Source organism: Pogona vitticeps, chromosome 3, assembly GCF_051106095.1.
Source record: "Pogona vitticeps strain Pit_001003342236 chromosome 3, PviZW2.1, whole genome shotgun sequence".
Lineage (NCBI taxonomy): Eukaryota > Metazoa > Chordata > Lepidosauria > Squamata > Agamidae > Pogona > Pogona vitticeps.
In genome coordinates, this window is record NC_135785.1 from 68,982,393 (window position 1) to 69,004,170 (window position 21,778).

General features: G+C 38.7%; 1 long non-coding RNA gene across 2 annotated transcripts; it reads left to right on the top strand.

The window, feature by feature from the left end:
* Positions 1-6,152: 6,152 nt before the first annotated feature.
* Positions 6,153-10,442, top strand: LOC144588382 (uncharacterized). Of its 2 annotated transcripts, none has more exons than XR_013543914.1 (2): positions 6,153-6,289; positions 10,335-10,442. It is a non-coding gene; the product is annotated as an uncharacterized LOC144588382 (long non-coding RNA). The 2 variants fall into 2 exon arrangements; XR_013543913.1 differs by having other exon boundaries at positions 6,155-6,289; positions 10,338-10,442.
* Positions 10,443-21,778: the final 11,336 nt, after the last annotated feature.

Sequence of the window (21,778 nt, forward strand, 5' to 3'; positions counted from 1 at the left end):
TGTCGAAGCGCCAGCACCGCAGCTGCATCCACCTTCTCAGGTTTGCCAACTTGTGGCTCACATGCCCGCAGAAAGGGCTCTGCATGCCAGCTGTGGTACATGTGTCATAGGTTTGCCATCACTGCTCTAGAGCTAAACAAAAGGTTCTGAAAGGGCTTATATTAGTTTGGCAGTTCAAGTGTTGGTTGATCTCTTGTTTAATGGTGCCATGCTATGAGACAAAGTATCATCTCCCCCCCCCAAAAAAAAGGCCTCACACAGAGAGACAGAGAGAGATTATATAATAACACTGAAGAATTCACCTCTTACTTTTCAATCTCCAGCGAAATTTAATAGAGCAAAATTTAATATTTCTTAAAGGATATAGATGTTACTATGCTATATAAGGGTAGGGCTACAAATCTAAAACTCCAGGAGGCAGTGGAAGACAGGAGGGCTTGGCGTGCTGTCGTCCATGGGGTCACGAAGAGTCGGACATGACTTAAAGACTAAACAACAACAAATCTAATAAATAAAATGAACACACACAACATACCATACATCTGCTTAGGTGCACACACCAAGAAACAGATTAATTGCCAGGAGTATACAGTATGAACATATGAATCTTTATGCAACTTTCCAGGTAGCTTTCTATGGAGCAGAACTGTATTTTTTTGATAAAGTTATAAGTTAAATGGTCCTTAAAAGCATTACCCACGCCATGCCAAAAGCTCACAGGCCCATTAATGCCAGCAGCTCCCGTTGCGTTATCTTGACTAGGTCTGCCCATTTATAACTTTGGCCTCAGCTCCATTTGTTTTCATCTTCCTTGTTCTGTTCTTCATAAGGTAGCACAGACAGAACAGTCTGGCACAACATTCCTCCCCCTGCCCCTTGTCCTGCATCTTGCTTATCTTAACAGAGTCCAGGCTGGGTGATTTCATAGAAGCCATCTTACTTAGCCTTATCTCCCTTATACTTCTATATTTAAACAGGGAGAACTATATGTTGCCAAAGCAATATAAAACATAATGCTACTAGGTGGCTGGTTTGGAAAGAAAGGGCATCTATCACTTTTATGTGGCTGTTCAAAGAAGGAGGTATTTAATAAAAGCTGAAAGAGCAGGCTAGGGGCCTCCGTTAATATAGAACCAAGAGTTTAATTATTAACGTCTCTGAGCACTAAATCAGCTTGTGGGAGGACAGTGCCAAAACATTACAAGAGTCTAAACAGTTTAAAATGTTGCCTTGGGCAAAAGGTTTAGAACTGAACAACACAATGCTATAGAGTTTTGTTTCATTTTCAAATATATTTATATACTATTTTAAATATATCTGTATCTCTATATCTAGTAAGCTATTAGCTTCAGCTGGATTATATATGATGAGACCCTTACGATATTACTCTCACTCAGATATTTGGTGTATGTCCTGAGAAAGGCCCTCAATCCCAATAGTAGTCCTGTGTCATCCAGTTTTCAGATTATTTGAATATTCTGAACAGCTTTGCAGGGATTTCAGTACAGGAGCAGCTAAGTTCACAGTTATAGCAATTAACTGGCCCAGATACAAATTTATGCCTCTTCCTCCAGCATAGCCAACTTGTTATAAAAACATAAAAAGAACCATTTCATATTAGACTAGAATCTTACTAGTCCAACATACTGTTAACACAGTAGTCAACCAGATGCCTATGGAAAAAATCTTTAAGGAGAAGATGAGTGCAATAGAATAGCCCAACTTTCATTCCTCGGTGACTGATAAAAACAGGCCTTTTTGATTATTAAAATCAAATAATAGTATTAGCAGTAGTACTGGGAGAATTTCCACATTACTTATTTTTTTTGCTTTGAGTAACAAGAAGCGTTAATGAATAATCTGCCACGCACAGAACATAAAATTTGCTTTTTTCTGAAAAATATGAGTTACTTTTATGAGAAACATTTTCAACCAAGTCAACTTCATGCCATTTCATTACATCTTTTGATTCATTTTTCTGCTGCTGGACTTCCTGATGCTGACAAGGTAAAGAAGATAAATAAGCAAGGGCACTTTTTTGAATGGGTGAGTACATCAGGTATGTACCCTTGGTCGATCATACATTTCTGTGTTTTGTTGCATATTCAGTTTCCATTATGCCTTTCCCAGGCATATACATGATAACATAAGTGCATGAAGTCATGTTATATAACTTTACCTATAACATGATGTGAAGATGTATTTCCCCCCTGTGCCTATCTGCAGCCTGCACAGGAAAAAAAAGCAAAAGTATCAATGTGAGTGATGTCTCAGTTGTGGTCTGTCCAAAGGACTTCAGTGTTATTTACTTTTTTCATTCAAGACAGCTCACAAAAGATGAACTAGGACAATGAAAAATGAAAGTGAACAGCACAAAACACAGAAAATCATAATAATGAAAAATAAATCATAAAATTAAGAAAACACATGGAATTACAAGCAGTATATGTGAGTTAATGTTCTGTCAAGTCATTTCAGACCTACAGAAATCCTATGAATGAAAGATATCCAACAGGTCCCATCATAAAATGCCCCAGTCTGATCTTACAAACTTTTTTCAAGTTAATCTACTTTACATTAGATCTTCATCTTTTCCTACTGCTTTACATTTTTCCTAACAATACTGTCTTTTCTATCTGAAGTAACCTCCATTTAGTTATTTCATTGTCTACTGAGACTTCAAGCTTGATTTAATCTAGAACCCACTTGTATTTTTGACAAGCCATAGTATCCATAAAACAGTCTAGAAGCATGTCAACAAAGAACAGCACTTACCCGTTCAAAGCTGCTCTTTCAGTAACCAATCATTAGCCAATAGACTGCCATCCAAAGGACAACATGGAGGGGAGCAGTTTGGAAGACAGATCTACAGCCTCAGAGCAGCTATTGCAGCCTTCTCTCCTATCTCCTCCAACCATGCTTTTGAGGGTCTCCTGACTGAGCAAAGACCTTGCCTGAAAACTTGAAAACCTTGACAGGTTCTTATGGAGAAAAGCATCTCTTCAGATAGCTGGGCCCCAAGTCATTTTCAGTATGTGGTGTAATAAGGCATTCAAAAGATGGATCTTTCTTGCTAGACTAATTCTTGCTTTAAGCCTCGGATGTTTTAATATTTTTTTTTCATTATTTCTTTGCCCACTCAGTAAGAAAAACATCAGCCACCGGGCAAATTCCAGACAAAAAACAATGAGTTACTTAAAGGTGTGATTGGAATTATGTGGCCCCTTTAGAAACTGAAGTCACCCGTTAATTCCTATGCCGTTAGTAGCTTCTCTGTGCTGTCAATCAGCATAGCTTTTGGGACAGCTTTAGTGTTTTCATTATGCTAACTGAAAAGGACTTTTTATGTAAGTTGTGTCTTCTTACAGGTTTTGAATGACATGTCAACAATCTTGAGTTTTTTTCAAGTGAAGCTTTTATATGGCAAATTGCATAAAAGGCTTTTTGATAGAGTCCTAACATAATACCTGATTCAACAAGTTTTACTTTATTTTTCAATAATAAAAACTGGGGGCTAAGCGTACAAATCATAGTGCTCTTACTTCCGGAAGTTCTATGTGCTCCTTATCTTCAGTTATTAGGGAGATATTCCAGCTTTATATTTCAGAATTTGTTGCTAGGTTTATATATATCATTACTAAAATGTGTAATTAAACCTCGTGTAATTAAGTATCCTTAATGTGATATATCTTCAACAATATTTTCAATAGTTACAACCATGTTTGATAAAGGAAATGTTATATCATAAGCAAAAATAGCTTTGCTTATTCTTTTGCTTGTTTTTTTAAATGTGGACTTTATTTCTGATCAAATTTATTAAGGGCTGAACTGTAAATGCAACTTTATCTTGTGCTGTTAACTAATGTTTATTAAATTAGGATCTATTCTATTGTCTCCCATCATAGCTTTATTTTTTCCCTTTATATTTGATGTAAACAGTGTATAAAATTATTACCTCATTCTGTTTGCCTACTAAATATGAATATGTCTTCCCATTTTATCTAATGGTGTGTTTCATGAAACAATGGCATGCAACTGCAAATCAGTTTCAGAGCATGCTTGTACCATAATTAACAATCTGTGGATGTGGTCATATATACTGATCAATCACAACATTAAACTCACTTGCCTAAAATTGTGTATGCCCCCCCTTGTGCTGCAAAAACAGCTCTGGTGCACCAAGGCATGGACTCCACAAGTCCTTTGAATGTGTCCTGTGGTATCTGGCACCAAGACATTAGTAGATTCTTTAAGTCCTACAAGGTGAGGCCTCCATGGATAGGATTTGGTGTTCCAGCACATCCTATAGATGCTCAATTGGATTGAGATTTGGGGAATTTAGAGGCCAAAATAACACTTAAACTCTTTGTCATGTTTCTCAAATCATTCCTGAACAATTTTTTTGCACTACGGCAGGGTTCATTATCCTGCCAAAAGAGACTACTGCCATCAGGGAACATCATTGCTATGAATGAGTCTACATCAGAGGTCCCCAACCTTGGGCCTCCAGATGTTCTTGGACAACAACTCCCAGAAGCCTTCACCACCACCTCTGCTGGCTGGGATTTCTGGGAGTTGAAGTCCAAGAACATCTGGAGGCCCAAGGTTGGGGACCACTGGTCTACATGGTCTGCAACAGTCCCTAGGTAGGTGGTACATGTCAAAGCATGCACATCAATGTCAGGACCCAAGGTTTCCCAACAAAACATTGCCCAGAGCATAATATCACCTCTACTGGCTTTCCTTTTCCCCATAATGCATCCTGCTGCTATCTGTCCTCTAAGTAAATGGATGCACACACACCTGGCCATCCACCTGATGTAAAAGAAAACATGATTCATCAGACCAAATCAACCTTCTTCCATTGCAACATATATATGGAAGATACCCAAATGTTGTATAATTGTATCTCTATTTTTATTCCTTTGCATAGCAGTACTACAGGCCTATAGACATCAGTTCTAGTTCTCATTTTTATACAAGTAAAAGGGTGTCCATAAGTCAGCACTAACTTGATGACACATGACTACTACTACTACTACTACTACTACTACTACTACTACTACTACTACTACTACTACTACTACTACTACTACTACATGAAAGGTGTCAATTTAAGGGACTGGTTTGCTCTCTGATATGTCACTAAAAATTTGGGTGGAAGTGGGATGAAAATTTGATTTAAATTTGCATTCTGCTGTTTCCTTTTTACCATTAGTTTAGAGCAGGGGTCTCCAAACTTTACACACACAGGGTCACATAATATATTTTTGATATTTCTGAGGGCTGAAGGAACGTGTGTGTACCTGGGCACCCGTCCAACCGCACACCTGCACACCCGTCTGCCCACATGCATGCATGCACTCATGGGGCAGATAAAAAGGCCAGGAGGGCCATACTTTGGAGACCCCTGGTTTAGAGGGTCCTTCTCATTCATAAAATGTAACATGGGTTTATTTATTTATTTATTTATTTATTTATTTATTTATTTATTTATTTATTTATTTATTTACACTTATACCCCACTTATCTAGTGGACAAGCCATTACTCTTTGGTTTGCTTGTTTGTTTGTCTTACTTTTGTTAATTACTAACATTCTTCATTCAAAATGCTTTTGTAAATTACTGCAATATCCATTTGTTTTATGGTAGTTTTCATAATTTGTGTATCTTGCATTATTTCTGGTTTCCTCAGCTGGTTTTCTTTTTCAAAAGAGTGAATTCTTAAATACAGTATCTCCCTATAAAAACCTTCATAGGAGAGAAGCTTCATTGTTAACTCCAAGCTATGTGGTCAGACTATTCCGGATGTGTGTTCTGAAGTCACCTCTCAGGTTTAATGCCTATGGTTTGTGACTAGTGTTGTTAGCTCTTTGTATACTAAATCCTGTGCCTTGGGGGTTGGAGCTCCAGCCTAGTTTATCATTCCTGTCAAATGATGTCACCATCCCCTCTTGCACCAATCTGGTTGACCACACACATATGTAAAAAAACAGGTGTACCAGCAGGTTTTTAATTGCCACTGTTAAACTGTCTTGCAAATATGTAGCAGTCCTTCAAACGTTAGTAAAAATCCAGTTCAACATTTACCTGGTCTCTCTCTTTTTTCCATTTTCTACACATGTATCCAAACAACGATGTGAGTGTTCTTTCTGAGAGTGAGCAAATGGACCATTATAAAGTCAAGACCACTTGGTTATGAAGGGCACCTTTCATTTGTTGAATGGGTAGCCACACAGCACTGCGGAACATTTCATATCGACTTGTGTCATCACACACCAGAAATGAGGTAAGATGTTTATGGATGGAAACATAACAGTGTGGTCCTGCAACCCTGTAATTGTATGTGAGGCACTATTTCTTCACCTGCCTGTCAGAAGCTAAATTAAGGATGGCATACAGTAAATTTCAACTGAAGAGAAATCACGAAATGTTTACTTGAAAGTTAATTATTTCAAATGTTTTGACCTCCAATGTGTTTTGAAAAAGAAATGAAATTCAGTTTTGGAAACTATGACATTAATTCATGTGAAGAGTTGCCAGTTTCTCAGGTGAAAATAAATGTGTTTATCAAAGAAATATGTTGGATTAAATGAAATCTACCTAGAGACTAGGCCCATTGAACCAGATATGTGTAAGATGTTCCATTCATTTCAACAGGTGTACTCAAGGTTAGATTATTTATAGCCCTGGGAACCTACACAAAAAGTATGAGGACTGAGAACATACTTGGACTTTCTCTCAGTAGCAGCAGCTTCCTATTGGCTGGTTCTTTTACTGCAGAAGCACTGGTGGACTGCTTCGAGTGCCCTTAGTAGCCAAATGGATGGGGTGTGTGTGTATCAATCAATCAATCAATCAATCAATCAATCAAGCAAGCAAGCAAGCAAGCAAGCAAGCAAGCAAGCAAGCAATTTGACATTAACTACAATGACCTAGATAGAGACAATATAATGCTTTAAAAAACCATATACATTTTGATGGATCCTTAATGTGGTGTAGTGGATAGAGTGATGAACTCAGGAAGTCTGGGTTCAAATTTCTGCTCAGCCATGGAAGCTCACTTGGGAGTGTGGAACTGGTAAAACCACTCTTTAAATATGAAAGCGCTATTAGGGTTGCTTTAAGTCAGCTGCAACTTGAGGCAGATAATGTAATGTAATGTATACATTTTAATGCCTCATGTATTTGAATAGTAAGCAAGCAGTGGCACAGGAGCATTGCTAAGCTAACCTATGCCTTTTGAAACTTGAAATGATACCTGAGCACACTTCTCCCTTTGTAAAGGAATCATATCCACACTTTTCTTGTAGGAAAATAAGAAAGCTTACTGTATGTTTATTAGAAATCCTTGTTCAAGCTGATTGATTTGGAGATGTCAGGATGATGGTTGCCCTTTTTAGCTCTAGAGAATCTCACTTGTTTTCTGGACAAATTATTTCAGTATTTCTTGATTGGAGGGCAAAGCAATCCAAATATCTAGAAGAAATGTAACTTTCAGATGAGTGTGCAAAATCAAATAGCTACCTTTCTAGCAGAAAAGAATTTGGATTGATATTCCGTTAAGGAGTAACAAGAACGCCAGGTGTCTCCACCCCACTCCACAGATGCAATCCAATGTATGGCACTCCTAGGCATCAATACCTGGAAAAAAGTTACATTCAGGTTTCTTTCCTATTGGTGTTTTGTTGTCATGTGACATCAAGTCCTAGTAGGGTTATTTGTCAGGTATGTTAGATATTCAGGGAGTGACATGCCCAAGTGAGTTTCCATAGCCAAGTGGAAATTTGAAGTTAGATCACCTGAGTCCTAGCCTACACTCCGCTACAACACACTGGTTCTTTTTCACATAGTATTCAGGTCAAATATTTTAGAGAGAGCAGTAGGGTACAACATATCATGCAGATGGAAAGAAGGGAAGACGACCTTTGTTCTCTGAAACTACAAATTCCAAAAGCTGAAATCTGAAGAAAAAGCCATACAACACATATACATCTGCAGTCTTTTATGGATAGGTCTCTACAAGATCAACAGAGTAGGAAAATCCTTCAGAGTTATACCTGCAGTTGTGTAGTTGTCAGAGACTATGGCAGCAGAGCCCTTGAATGGGACCTGATCTCAATAATGAGATGGATAAGAGTAAACAGACTAATATTTAATATGGACAAGATGGAGGTGCTACTGGTCAGTTGAAAGTCAGAATTGGGGATTCAGATTCCACTTGTTAATAGAAGAAGCTGTTCTGCACCTGGAAGATCATGTTTATAGTCAGGGTATAACTACTCCGCCTTAATTGCAAGATGACAATGGTGACAAGGAATACTTTTGCACAACTCTTCATAGCATACCAGTTACAATCTTTCCTGAGGTGAGCTGAGGTTGCAACAGTCATTCATGCTTTGGTTACCTCATGTCTTGTGACCTTAATAAGGTTTTTAAGATAAGTGAGGTACAGTATTTAAGGAGTGGTTCTACCAGTTCCACATCCCCCCATGAGTTTCTATGGCAAATCTGGGGAATTGAACCCAGTTCTACTGAGTCCTAGCCCTTTATCTACTATACCATACTGGGTATCCCTAAATAGTTTACTAAACCGATCTCAGGGTGCTATTTTTATCTGTTGAAACACTGAAATGTTTGCGGTTTGAATATTTTGCTATTTTCATTATAAACCTGTCCAGATGTTAAGATCTTCAGTAGAGGCCCTCTTGTGGAAACCAACAGCTGTAAAAGCCCACTTGACAGGCGTGCAAGAGAGGTCTTTCTCCTCTAGGGCTCCCAAATTGTGGAATGCACTTGCCTCAGAGTTGTAAACAGTCTCCTCTCTGGCTCAGTTTACGAATGGTATAAAAAAACATTTTAAAAAAAGGCCTTATGACAATGTTTAATTTATTGATATTAATTTAACTGGTTCTGCACTTATGGATTTCAATACTCATTATTTGATTTTAATGATTTTATGGTTGAATCCATATTTACTGCTGTTTGTCTTATTTTTTATGATGCCTTGAACATTAGAGGCATGGCAGAGATCTAATAAATACTAATGCTAATATTATTTTCATTCACATTTTGACGGCATTTTTAATTTCACAAATTATATTTCAAACTTGGCAATGTACAGAATTCTGACTGTATATTGTGTTCAAATTTGCCTTCAGTTCCGCCAGGTGCAAACTCAGTACTGTCATATTAAAATGCAAACCTAATTAATTTGTCTTCTATCTCTGATTCAGAAAAGTGATCAGTTGAATTACTGGAAAACAAATGGATATCAATAATGTTCTAGTGCCTTGAAATCAAACCAGAGAGAAGCGATCTACAGAGTTTTGGGAATACAGTATAAATAATTGGTTTCAGAAAGTTTCCTTCATCTCTCTTTTATCTCTTGTACTGTGAAGGATATAATTATATGCCAAATGACGTCCTTCCATTTTACAAGACTAATTAGCTCAAGACAAGCTGGGTTTTGTGCAATGTTTTTATTTTATGCACTAATGCATGTTCCATAGGCAGGTGGTAAAGTAGGTACTGCCAAATACTACAGGACTGACTTCTCAAAGGTGAAACATTTATCTGAAGCAGAACAGAAGCATATTTGATACTGTGTACCTCTGCTCTCTTACAATCTCCCGAAGAGAAACCTCTGCATTCAATGGCTGGCATTGTACCTGTACCTATACTATAATTTGAAGCATACCTACTATCAATATGGGTGGGCAGTTAAAAAGAAGGTAAATAATGGACTTGCCAAACTCTGTTTCAAGCACTGGACCAGGTGCTTTGGTGTAAAAGGAGCCATGAGAACATGGAGAAGTCAAAATGCATTTGTTCAGGCAGAATTCCCAAACTCCATGAACTAACAACCGTGTTCCTTTAAACCTTGCACGATTAAGTTATGCATAAAAATAGAACATTCATATTAGGTTAGTGTTCTGCCTAATCTAACACATCACACCAGGGCTCATTTTGCTAAAGCAAAGGTGAGTAACTAATAGCCCTGTCCAGGACATTGGACTTGATCAACGGTGGGCAACTAATGCAGGGTCAGGAACCTCTTTTCTGACTGGCAGCATATCAGGTACGGCCTAAGGAGGAGGAGGGCAGAGTTAAGTATATATATTTTTTCTGTTGTGTTATAATTTATATTTTGTAATTAGATTATCTAATTCAAACTACACTGTAGAGAGTGAAATCTAGAAAAAGTTTTTAAATTATCTTATTTTTTTTAAAATACTGTGAACATGGATCTATACAGTGACAGTGAATTCAGAAGGCATTTTTTTCCAGCCGAGTTGTCTTCTTAAAAATGTCATGTGATGATTTCATCCAAGCAGCCTAGCTACAGTATTATGCAGAATGTAAGAAGAAAGAAAGAAAGAAAGAAAGAAAGAAAGAAAGAAAGAAAGAAAGAAAGAAAGAAAGAAAGAAAGAAAGAAAGAGAACACAAAATGTATTTTGGATATATCATGTCTATGTTCCTATCTGGGTTTTTTAAGCATTTGAATAAAGACTGCTTTTCAAACCTAAAACACATGCCATTAAAAAAATGAAACAATCTTGCACAATCAAATCTAATTAGTAAGTTAGTGGCCTATAAATGCATTTTGCTGGCTCACATGTGTCACCGAACACCAGTAATCTGAATGGTGTGAATGACTATATTATACCTGTCTGGAGGTGCATGGCCTTATATTTGCATGAACCTGACCAAAGGAGACAATTATTTTAATATATTAAAGAAGTAAGTAACAGATGTATAGGTACAGCATTAGAGGGAGTCAAATGCAGACTTACCTGAAATTACTACCAAGACCTAAAGAAGAAAATAAATCAGGGAACAGATAACAAGGTAGTACCATTGATATAGAAAGATGGATAAAGTCAGCAGTTTCCTTGAGTCCTAAGTTTGGTTTGGGTATAAAGCAATTAAATTGATAGGAAAACTGATGGGTGGCATTCTAAGGATGTAAGCTGAGTGTCAGACTACACAAGTTGAATATACAGTGTGCCACTGCTTCTTTACTTTTCTTTACCTTTATTTTACTTTAACTCTTTACTTTTACTCACAGGTAAGTATGCATAAACCAAACCTGTATTAGGATCACTGAAATTTGTTCTTCCATTCAAGAGGCCAAATGGGAGTAATTTCCCTTTAAGTCTCCGCTGGTGCCAGTGTAGACTTTAATTTAAAAAAAAAAAATCCAATGCAGGAAAAGGGAGAGAAATATGGCAAGTTCAAGCTCCCATTGTTTTCTGCTTTTCATTCAGTACTTTGTACTTATTTGTTATTAAAGAAAAGTAAAGGAGTCTTTCCACATTAAGTATTTAGTGCAAAATAAAGTGGAGGGTAGCTCTTGCTAGGCACATGAGTATCTATATGCAACTGTCATGAACTTTGCAACACAGGAGTCTGTTCCGTGAAGGAATTCTGCAATGGGTAGAAATAGGTCTTGGGGTTAGTTCTTACTCTACAGGGTCATCTGTTAACATGTGTTCTGTTATAAAAACATGCAGCATCAAATTAGGTGTTTAACATTATGCCATAAATACATCTAAGCGCTACTTAAACAACACTGTGGAGAAAGTTTTGCAGTTGGTCTCTGCAGATCTCAGTTCAAATCTGCTCAGCCATGAAAATCCACGGGGAGGTAGCACTGATATAAACTGCTCCTTTAATATCTCACATACCATAAGGGCCCCATAAGTCAGATGCAAATTGATGACACATATTCAGTGCAACTCAAGCTTTAATGCTGCCTGTTTCCTGCCATCAGATTTTATTGTGTATTCATTTTATTGCTTATAGTGCTAGTGTTTTCCAGTATACCTCCTTGGAGACTTTCTCAATTTATCAAATAATTAAGTAGCATGTGAAAAAGTTAGATCCTTGAACAAGCACTCTCCAGCATGGCCACTGGCCATGGAAACTGGACTGTTTCAGTTTTTTTTCTGCAAGCAATTGTTGCAATCCTGCAATGAAGAAGACGAGCCTATTAAGATTTTCATTACAAGGAAACTTTTCTTAACATGAAGCGACAAGGGTGGGAGAGGTGGGTTTTCTTCATAAATGACAGTTATTTACTATTGATTAAAGAAGACAAAACACAATAAAGCAGAAACCTAACATTGCACCTTAAGGCTTCTCATAATGTCTTGCTTCTCTTCACTTTTGCTTATCACAGGCTCCTTGTAAAGAAAAGTAGGTGTAAACCATTGGCACAAATCAGGCATTGTTCAGACCTATTAAACATTACAATACATGTTGATTAGGCACTATTTTGGCCTCATTCTTCACCACATTTTATATGATGACATCACTTTCTCATAACTCCTCCAGCCATGGCCAGTAGAACAGCAGTAAACACCATAGAAAATACAGCCATAGTGCAAAGAACGATGAACCACAGTTCCAAGGAGGAAAATAAAATGTGAAAGGTACGGCCAGTTCTCTATGGTCTTCTTAATGTTCAGGTTTGCCTGGAAAAAAAATCCCAAAGCAAGAAGCTGGAGCAAGTTGTTTCACAATAACAGCTAGGATCCCAGAACAATTCTTAGGTTGAAGACATACAATCTTCCCTTGACAAAGCACGTCTACCTCTGGGATATCAGCCTTTCATAAAAATACCAGACCACTTAATTAATTCTTATAAAAGCACTACAGTTACACACTCCAAAACCACAGTTTAAATACCAATGTGACTTACTGATTTTTTGGACCCTTATCATGCCATTTATTATATAAAGAGCTCTTTTCCTGTAAATTGCAGTTTCTGAGGGCTGGAAAGGGCAAAACAAATTGTTTACCGCTGACACCTTATGCTCTGCTACATAATTTCATACCGAAATAACTGAGTAGGTGCTATACAGTAATTAGAGACCACACAATAGTAGTATATTAAATGATGGGTGATGTGAATGTTGGCCTTGATTTCAAATGTGGACTACAATTTTGAGGGAAAGCCTAAGGCAATAAGAGCATACACCGATGCCCAAAATGGGAGGTCTGGTGTTCTGACAAATCCATCGCTGAACAGTGTTATTATATAAATTAATAGTTGATACCAGATGGGAGTACACATTTCTTGATTTAAGAACAGCGCTAACATCTATAAAGTTGGACATGGGTGCAGCAAAGAGTTCAAATCTCACCTAAGTGAAGCACTCGTGAAATATTTTGGTCAAGGGGTATTGTTCAGTTTCCATTCTCTTCCTATCAAGTCAGAAAAATTGAGTCACGTTTCAGAGTGAGATCATCAGTTATGTCATCAACCAAACAATCAGATAAGTACTTAGCACAATGACTTTGAGCTAAATTCCATTCAATTTGTAAGTGACGGCAATTAGGACTGGAAAGTCAAAATATTGCATATATGAATGATGATGGTGATGGCAGTAATTTTTGTTGTTGTCATTATTTTAGTACTAGGAACCTTCATATGACTGTATTAGCCAAGGCCTCATACAATGGTATGTATCTGGCTCTACAGCTAGTAATCTTTCTGTGTGGATTAAGTTACAAGAACTGGAAGGTAGTTTTTATAAATTACTGAATTATAGGATGTTCTCCAGACAAAACCTTGAGGACTGCAGATTGAATAACTAATCTGCTCTGATTTTGGCAATCAGAAAGTATATTTGAGCCAAGCATAAAAGAAAAAAAAACATAGCAACCATCCTTACTGCTTATATATATCTATTCTTTCCCTCCAGGACTTTTCCTCTCCCCTCTTTTGCTACAGCTATTTTTTCTTTATTGCAATTATTTAAACGTGTGTCTCAAAGTGAAAACAAGCTGAGGCACAGGTAGGATACAAAGCAGTAGCTTTTAAAGCACAGTCTCAGAGCAAGTAAAGTAACCCAAATACAGTTGAAAATGGTCGATTTTGCAAGCAGTTTCTTCTGTACTGCCATCCGGCACCTAGTGACCAGCATGGGTGCTGAAAGATAGTGGGGTGGTAATTTTATTATTGTTCTATTTAAACTTCAAACCATGTGCCAAATTATACCTCAGTAAAGTACTGTTTAAGTTCTGTTTGCTTCATTTGGAGTTAAACGCCCTTAAATCTTTACAATGAGAATCAAGGCTACTTATGTGGTAATCCTTAAACTGAGAGTACGTGCCACTAAACTCTGACATAACAGCCAGACAGAAAACAAAATAATGAAAGAAAAGCAGGAGATTTTTTGTTTGCTACTGAAAATTAAGGAGCAAAGCTAATTTCAGCCATTTATGTCACATTTCATTTTATTAAGGAATTTAAGGTTGTGCAGACGTACGTGTGTGTGGGGTGTGTGTGTGTGTGTGTGTGTGTGTGGGTGTGTAAACAAGGTTTACATTCAGTATTCCATCCATCTAAGCATTGTCCAGATCCTGACCTGATTATTAGAATCACACACTTGCTACATTACACATCCTCAAAACCCCTAGTGACGAGAAGCCAGAAAAAATATATTCTGTGGACTATAACTCAACAAATCCCCCTGCTAACATGGCTAGTAGTTGGGGAGGCTGGGAGTTGTAATTCAAAAGGAAGCTTTCTCAAGCTGATTTTTAAAAAATTAACTGTATACTTTCTCCACATAGAAAGCTTTTGCAGAGCACTGCCCCAGATCTATCAAGAACTGCAAGGAAGGACATCTACCTTTCCTAGGAAATACTGACCTGCCACTCTACCCTCCTGGTCAGTAATCAGACCTGATTCATCAGATAGGTTCTGGCTAAAGAGATAATAAACAAATAGGAAGCAAGGGTCTAAGATTTGGTCAGTTCCAAAATCTTACAGTATAAAATACTCTGCTTTTAAGAAAATATGAAGAATCAAATCCCAGTTATCAGTGGGTTTAAACTGTCCGTATTCCACAGTGTAACAGAAAAAGATAGTAGAATGGATTTCTCTTCTTTACAGCTTCCCATGCAATGGTTTCTTTGCAACCCCCCTTACCCCGGAATAATGACAAGACACCAGGATTATGGATTAAACACGGGCCACACTTTATTGAAATAATCAATGTTGCCAATCCTTTGGCAAAGTGGGGTCCTGCCATAGTACGGAATCAGGTTTAAACCCAGAGTTCTGAATGGACCCTTTAACAAACAAATGTGTGAGTCCCTAGCCCAGGTTTTTGTAGCCGTGAAAACAACAAGAAACCCGGCTGGCCCAAATTTGACCACCCCAGACCTCAAGCCACACTGTCCTTTTTGACTGTCGGTCTGGGTGTGGCCCCAGTGCATCTCCCTTCCCCCAAGCACTGTAATCGCACAATCCGCAGCACTGGAAGTTCAGATGAGCTATAGCTTACCTGAGATTGCTATGGGACTCACCCAAATACCTGGTGTTTTTTTTTTGCACTACCCATCTGTGTGACCAGGAATTCCACCTCAAAACATGCCAACACACCTTTTCCAGTGTGGGATAGGCAAAAAATCTCCACATCCAATGGCCAATCAGGATACGAGTAAAAAATTCCTATCTGGCCCCAAAGGCAACCAGATCAACTCACACTAGAATATATGGGGGGGGGGGGTGAGTGCCAGCAAAGGAAGAGGAAGAGGAGAGGGGGAAACAGCTTTTAAATAACCTAGTGTTCCCCCCCTCTCCCACCTAGCTGCTCACATGAGACTGAAGAGGTCTTGCCACCTCTGAGGAAGAAGGCAAAGGCAAGCCGCGCTGCTGAAGTGTGGCTCAGCAGCAGCTCAATCAGTTTCAATACAAACAGGTAAGATGTATGAAAGACAAGGCATGGTTCTGAAATTCACCTCACTTGAGATGCTTCCATTCCCCTTCCCCATTTTCTGATTCTCATGGCCTTGTATCTGAAGTAGAACTGGTACATTAGTAACTCTCTCTTGCCTGATGTCCATGTTTATTACAGAGCACAACACTTTATTGAGCATGTACTTGTATTAGTAGCACGGAAATGAGGAAAACACATGAACGGAATGAAACAACATAGGTTCCATTTCTGGAACTCGTTTGAAAAATTCTCTTGATTTAAACTGAGATTCAGGAGTGGAACGCTGGACAGAATAAACCAGAGGAACAATAAAAGAAAGAGCGGAAACCCTCTCATACCTAGTAATAGCACTAGACTTCATCTCTTGTTTATGTGGGAGAAGGTTTAGCCACTTAAAAATAACATTAATATGTTCACCATCTAATAATGGTGATTTACGGTTCAACATGAACACTTTTTTATTATTGATTCATCAGATTTACGAACTCAGCTCGCTCTGACTAACCACAGCTATCCCAGCGGAGCATCAGGTTGAATAGCAATTAAAGTTGCTTGCTGCCAGGTTTCTTGCTGTGTCTTGTGAACATTTGTGTCACAGTGTTATGTTAACTGTGCTAAAGCAACTGGAGATTTGCTTTGTGCTGTACCCGCTGTCTCTTTTTACCTTGGGTTTTGAATGCTTAGAAGCAGACATGCAGCTACACAAAGTAGTGAAATGTAATCCCTCAAATCTTGTGTCTTGTTCCTCTGCTTGGCAACAGAACTCAGAATTATTGTTCGCAGAAACGGCACACACAGAACACGACAAGCTCCTGATGCCAAAGTAAACAGAGACGTATTTGTGGATAAGGAGCTTCTTCTCCCTGTTGTGCCAATTTTGAAAATAAATCTATGATCCCCCCCCCCAACAGTCATTCAAACCTTCACTGCCTTCACTCACAAAACCTGGGAGACTCTCCTTATTGATTTCAATAAATAATAGGCTAATCTGTTATTCTCAGTCATTGGAAGGTACAGCAGCCTCCCAACTCCTTGGGAGCAGTGCTGACCATCTAGAAGGCATGTGGCAGAATCCAAACCAGTTCTGGAGTCATGTCTCTTTTCGGACAACATGTTCTTCCCATCGAGTCACGAAGCACTATGCATAGGCTCATATGCACTCTTTCCTTCTTTATTATCATTTCATATGCTCTAGGGCTCAACACTTGATCAAGCCCAAATGGAGATCTGCAAGACAGGTAGCAATACTGTAATTTACTTAATTGTTGTTGTTATGTGCCGTCAAGTTGCCTCTGACTTACGGCAACCTGAGCAGATTCCAAAATGACCTGTCTTCAACTGCCCTGCTCATCGCTTATAAACTGAACCCTGTGGTTACATTGAGGGAGTAATTTCTTCTCATATTTGGTCTTCCTCTTGTCCTGCTGCCCTACTCTTTTCCTAGCATTATTGTCTTTTCCAGAGAATCGTGCCTCCTCTTGATGTGCTGAAAGTAGGAGGGCCTTAGTTTGAACATTTTTGCCTCCAGAGATAGTTCAGGTGTGATTTGATGGTTATCTTTAAAAAAACTATAAAACCCTATTAAAATTAAATGTGTACTAATTCAGAGTTCTGTTGCCAAGCAGAGGAACAAGACACCTCATGCACCAAGTTAGGATATTTTAGTCTTCCAGATCAATGCTCTTATCACTGAAAGATCACCAAAGAACTAGAGCTACAGTCTAGACATTTTAGAGAATTTTAACTTGAAGAATTATAAATAATATTCCCGTATTTCAACGGCTTGTCACGTACAGGTTTGTTTGGTCCTGCTAATCCCATTGCTTTCTACTATTGGGGTTACTTTTCTGGCCTAGGCATCATAATAATATGGGGAGAAAAATGTTGCATGCTTTTTTAAAAAGCAAATCTTGATACCCAGAAGTAGAAACTATCTGTTCTGGTTACCAATAGTTTACTCTATGGGGCAGAGGGAGAGACTGGGAATCTTAGTGGGCTCAGGAAAAACAATAAATGCACCATTCATCAAGTACTAATCCTGACCACAAAGTTAACCTAACTGCTAACCCTCAGTAGCAATATGAATTTTGAATACTAAATTTAAGAAATGGATGGAAAAATGAGATTACTGCAGCAATGCCTGTGGATTAATATTTCTGTTTTAAAAGTATTAGGCTCCTTCTGCAGCTGTGGCTGCAGGAGCGCTTTGCCTAGCCACTTGGATGGGATGCACACAGGCAAAGCTATGGTGGCTGGCAGGATAGAAGGAGAAAGTTTTTAATGACTGAAAATTGCTCCCTGTTCATGGCCTCATCATCCTTCTACAGAAACAAGTTACACATCAGAATTTCAATCATGGCATTTTTGCACCATGAGCACCAATAACAATCATGTGCTCCAAACGCTTCTGTAATGACACATTTCTCAGGAACATGTGAGCAAACACATTTCAATGTAGTTCTGTCTTGTGCTATGACTGTTAAGGCCACAGGAGCAGTTAAGGGTGTGTGGTAAGATTTAAGAAGAGAAGCTTTGTGATAGTTTCTGGATCTCATAGACATTGGATCTTAGTTTTGTACCTGTTGTTGCCTGAGTGGGTCATGAAGGAGTAGCTAGAAGAAAAGAAACAAGGGTTTCAAAGCAGTCATATGACCTAGAAATGGTGGCATATTTCAATCATAGATTCAGCACTGTGCTGCTAGGTAGCCATGTTAACACATAGTCACACATTATACCTCTCCTACATGACACGCTCCAGGAATTTCAAGGCACTTCCCACAGAAAACAAGGAAAGATGCTACTCAAATCTCCATGTTTTCCCCACCTCTACTGGCTGCAGCCTTACTGTGCCTTTTGAGTGAATCAGCAGCCAGAAGTTCACAGTCAGAATTGAAAGCAATCCAAAGGATTTCTGACGGCTCACTTCTGTGAGGTCTAAAGCCCACCAGAGCTTTATATTCTTCTACTACAAAGCACTGGCTGATATTTGGAGAGAGTATATGACCCACACCTACTTTTAAAATTGTATTTTCTAGAACAGTTTGCTTTAGAACTCAACCATATTACTTTTTGGAAATATATCAACATAATACAACTCTGAGAATAAAGGTTTATGCTTAAGGATAGTCAAAGCAGTAACGAGCAGCAGGTTTCCCCTCATTGCTGCAGGTCTCAGATACCCTCCATGGTGGTTATTTGAGAAAATGACTCTTGTTTCCCCAGTGCCTTTGTGCTTCCAGAAAATCTATCAATCCCAATTGATACAGGTTCCCACCATCCTGTACAAACATTGGAACAGAGGTTTCTATGTCAGTTCACAATAAACATTAAATAGTAATGATTTTCATGCATAACTAATGTAGACTATAACTGGGGCGGAAGCCCAGAGGTGAAAGCTTGTGTATCTCATCACTCATGTCTAGTGCCTCCAGGACTCCATACTTACCAAGAATTATAGATGTACAGATTGCTCTTGACTTTTCCTGAAGAGAAAATATAATAAGCAGATACAGAAGATAGGGCAAGTTAATCATACACCCACAAGTTCTCCTAAGGATGATAAGAATTATGTGTGTTCTCCCAGCTTTAATGGACGTGGTCCTTTAATCAGTTTATTCCATGGAGATGGTGTCCAAAAATCCTGTTGGCATAAGGTTATGATATGAAGCACAGGCAATATTAATTTAAAAGAAATATAAGCCTTCTATCCCCTACATTTTGGGTTCTGAAGCTCCCTAGGGCTCCTTTTTGCCCTGAGGAATCCTTTGGGGCCTTCAGTATGGAGGGGGAAGCTTTTAATAGCTAAGAATCACCATTGGATTGCCCCTGCCTGCCCCAATAATGGGGACAGTGATCTGCCAGGGATTTTTATTGAAGCTGTCCAACCTCTAGCTGTCCTGAGACCCCCAAAGGCTTCCCCAGGACAAAAAAAAGGATACCTAGGGAGCCTCAGAACCTGAAATGTGATTGATAGCAAGCTTTCAGTTCATTTAAATTAAGTATTGCATCATAACTTTATGGCAACAGGATTTTGCCCAGTATGATAGGATTCTGTGGCCTATATAAGTTCAAAACAAAGAGCATCACATTTTATTTGATTATGGCATCTTAATGATATATGTGTGTATGTACTGTGTGGGTCTGCATACACATAGTTTGCATTATGTTTGTCTCTCTCACACAGACATTGTATATATATTGTGTATACACTGTGTGTGTGTGTACACACAGACACACACACACACACACACAGAGAGAGAGAGAGAGAGAGAGAGAGAGAGAGAGAGAGAGAGAGAGAATTTTCAGGCTAAATCTTCTCTCCTCAAACTACCGCCATCTTGTAGAGCACAAAGCATTATTTTTAAACATAACACTCAGATATTAGTCATTATTATTTTTTAAAAGGCAACACTGGCCCCACACGTATTTCCCCCACAGTTCTACAATATGCAAAGGAAAGAAAGAGTGTGGTTACATGTAAACCAATCTCATGGTCTGCTGTGCAGAAACAAACCAGATCACTTTGGACCCTCTTTTTAAAAGTTGGAATTATAGTTGTGCACAAATAGCTTCTTAAAATTCCCCCCCCCATCATAAACATTTGTAGAAGAGACAATACATATCTTTAAGAATAATATAATAACCACATGGTACCAACTCAATTTTTACTTAAGACAACTCTTTCCAGGATTTTCTACATATAGAGCACTCATACATACTTTAGCATTTCCCTTTTCTAGAAAAGGGAGAACATAAGAATATAAGAACATAAGAAGAGCCCTGCTGGATCCAGGCCAAGGGCTCATCTAGTCCCGCTTCCTCTATCTCACCGTGGCTCCACCAGATGCCTCTGGGAGCACATGAGACAACTAAAGACCTGTCTCCTGACACCACTTCTTTGCATCTGATATTTTGAACTACCTTCCTTTTAAGACTGGAGATTATGCATGGCTTGTAATCTGTGATGGACTTTTCCTCCAGGAATCTGTTTAATCCCCTTTTAAAGTCAGCTAGGCCAGATGCCATCACCACATCCTGTGGCAAGGAGTTCCACAGACTAACAACATGCTGGATAAAAAAATATTTTCTTTTGCCTGTTCTCACTCTCCTAAGACTCAATTGGAGTGGATGTCCCCTGGTTCTGATATTTCATGAGGGGGAAAGGAGCTTCCTTTATCCACTTTATTCCCTGCATAATTTTATACATCTCAATCATGTCTCTCCTCAGGTGCCTTTTCTTTAGACTAGGGTGCTGCTTGCGTAAGACTACACAAACTGGCTCCTCTCCTTTGAAGCACAGTGGAGAAATGAACTCCCAGTCTCTGGCTCAGCAGCCAGGTACTCAAATCACTGAAGTAACCAGCCAGTCATCATTAATAAACCTTCACCTAAATAAGGTGGACCTCTGAAGATGCCGGTCACAGAGACTGGTGAAACGTTAGGAAGACCAACCTTCAGAACACGGCCAAAGAGCCCGAAAAACGCACAACAACCATTGCATAATTTCCTCCAAATTTTCTCCACCATTTTCTTTATATGTCTAGCAATGTGGAAGGGTGACACTAGGAAGTGAGCATTGTGGAAAATGCAAAGTGGTATCTAACAGTTGTTGCTGCTCCTTGCAGTGGCTGTGCAATGACACCCCCCCCCCAAAAAAAAAACTGATGGGGAGAAGAAAGAAAAAACTATGGTAGAAGTTTGAGCAGGACCTCTGAAAAATTGCTGGAGAAATTCTCCTTCCGTTAAAGAAAGTATGTGAAATAGGCACTCCAGTTTCCTTTCACATTTTTTTTTTTTTACTGGATGAAGCTTGAACAAGGTCATGCATGTAAATGTACACTCTAAAAACAATGGAGTAGTATGCCTGTGATAGCTCAGAGAGCAGATTTATAGGCCAAGTGTGTTTTCTCTAACTCATCTAAAACCAAAAAAAATTTTTTAGTCAGTTCAGAGCAACCTAATATCAGGTAAATCAGTACAGCAAAGCATCAAGAGAGTACATTGTTCCGGAACATCTGACACGGGCCAACAGATCACAATG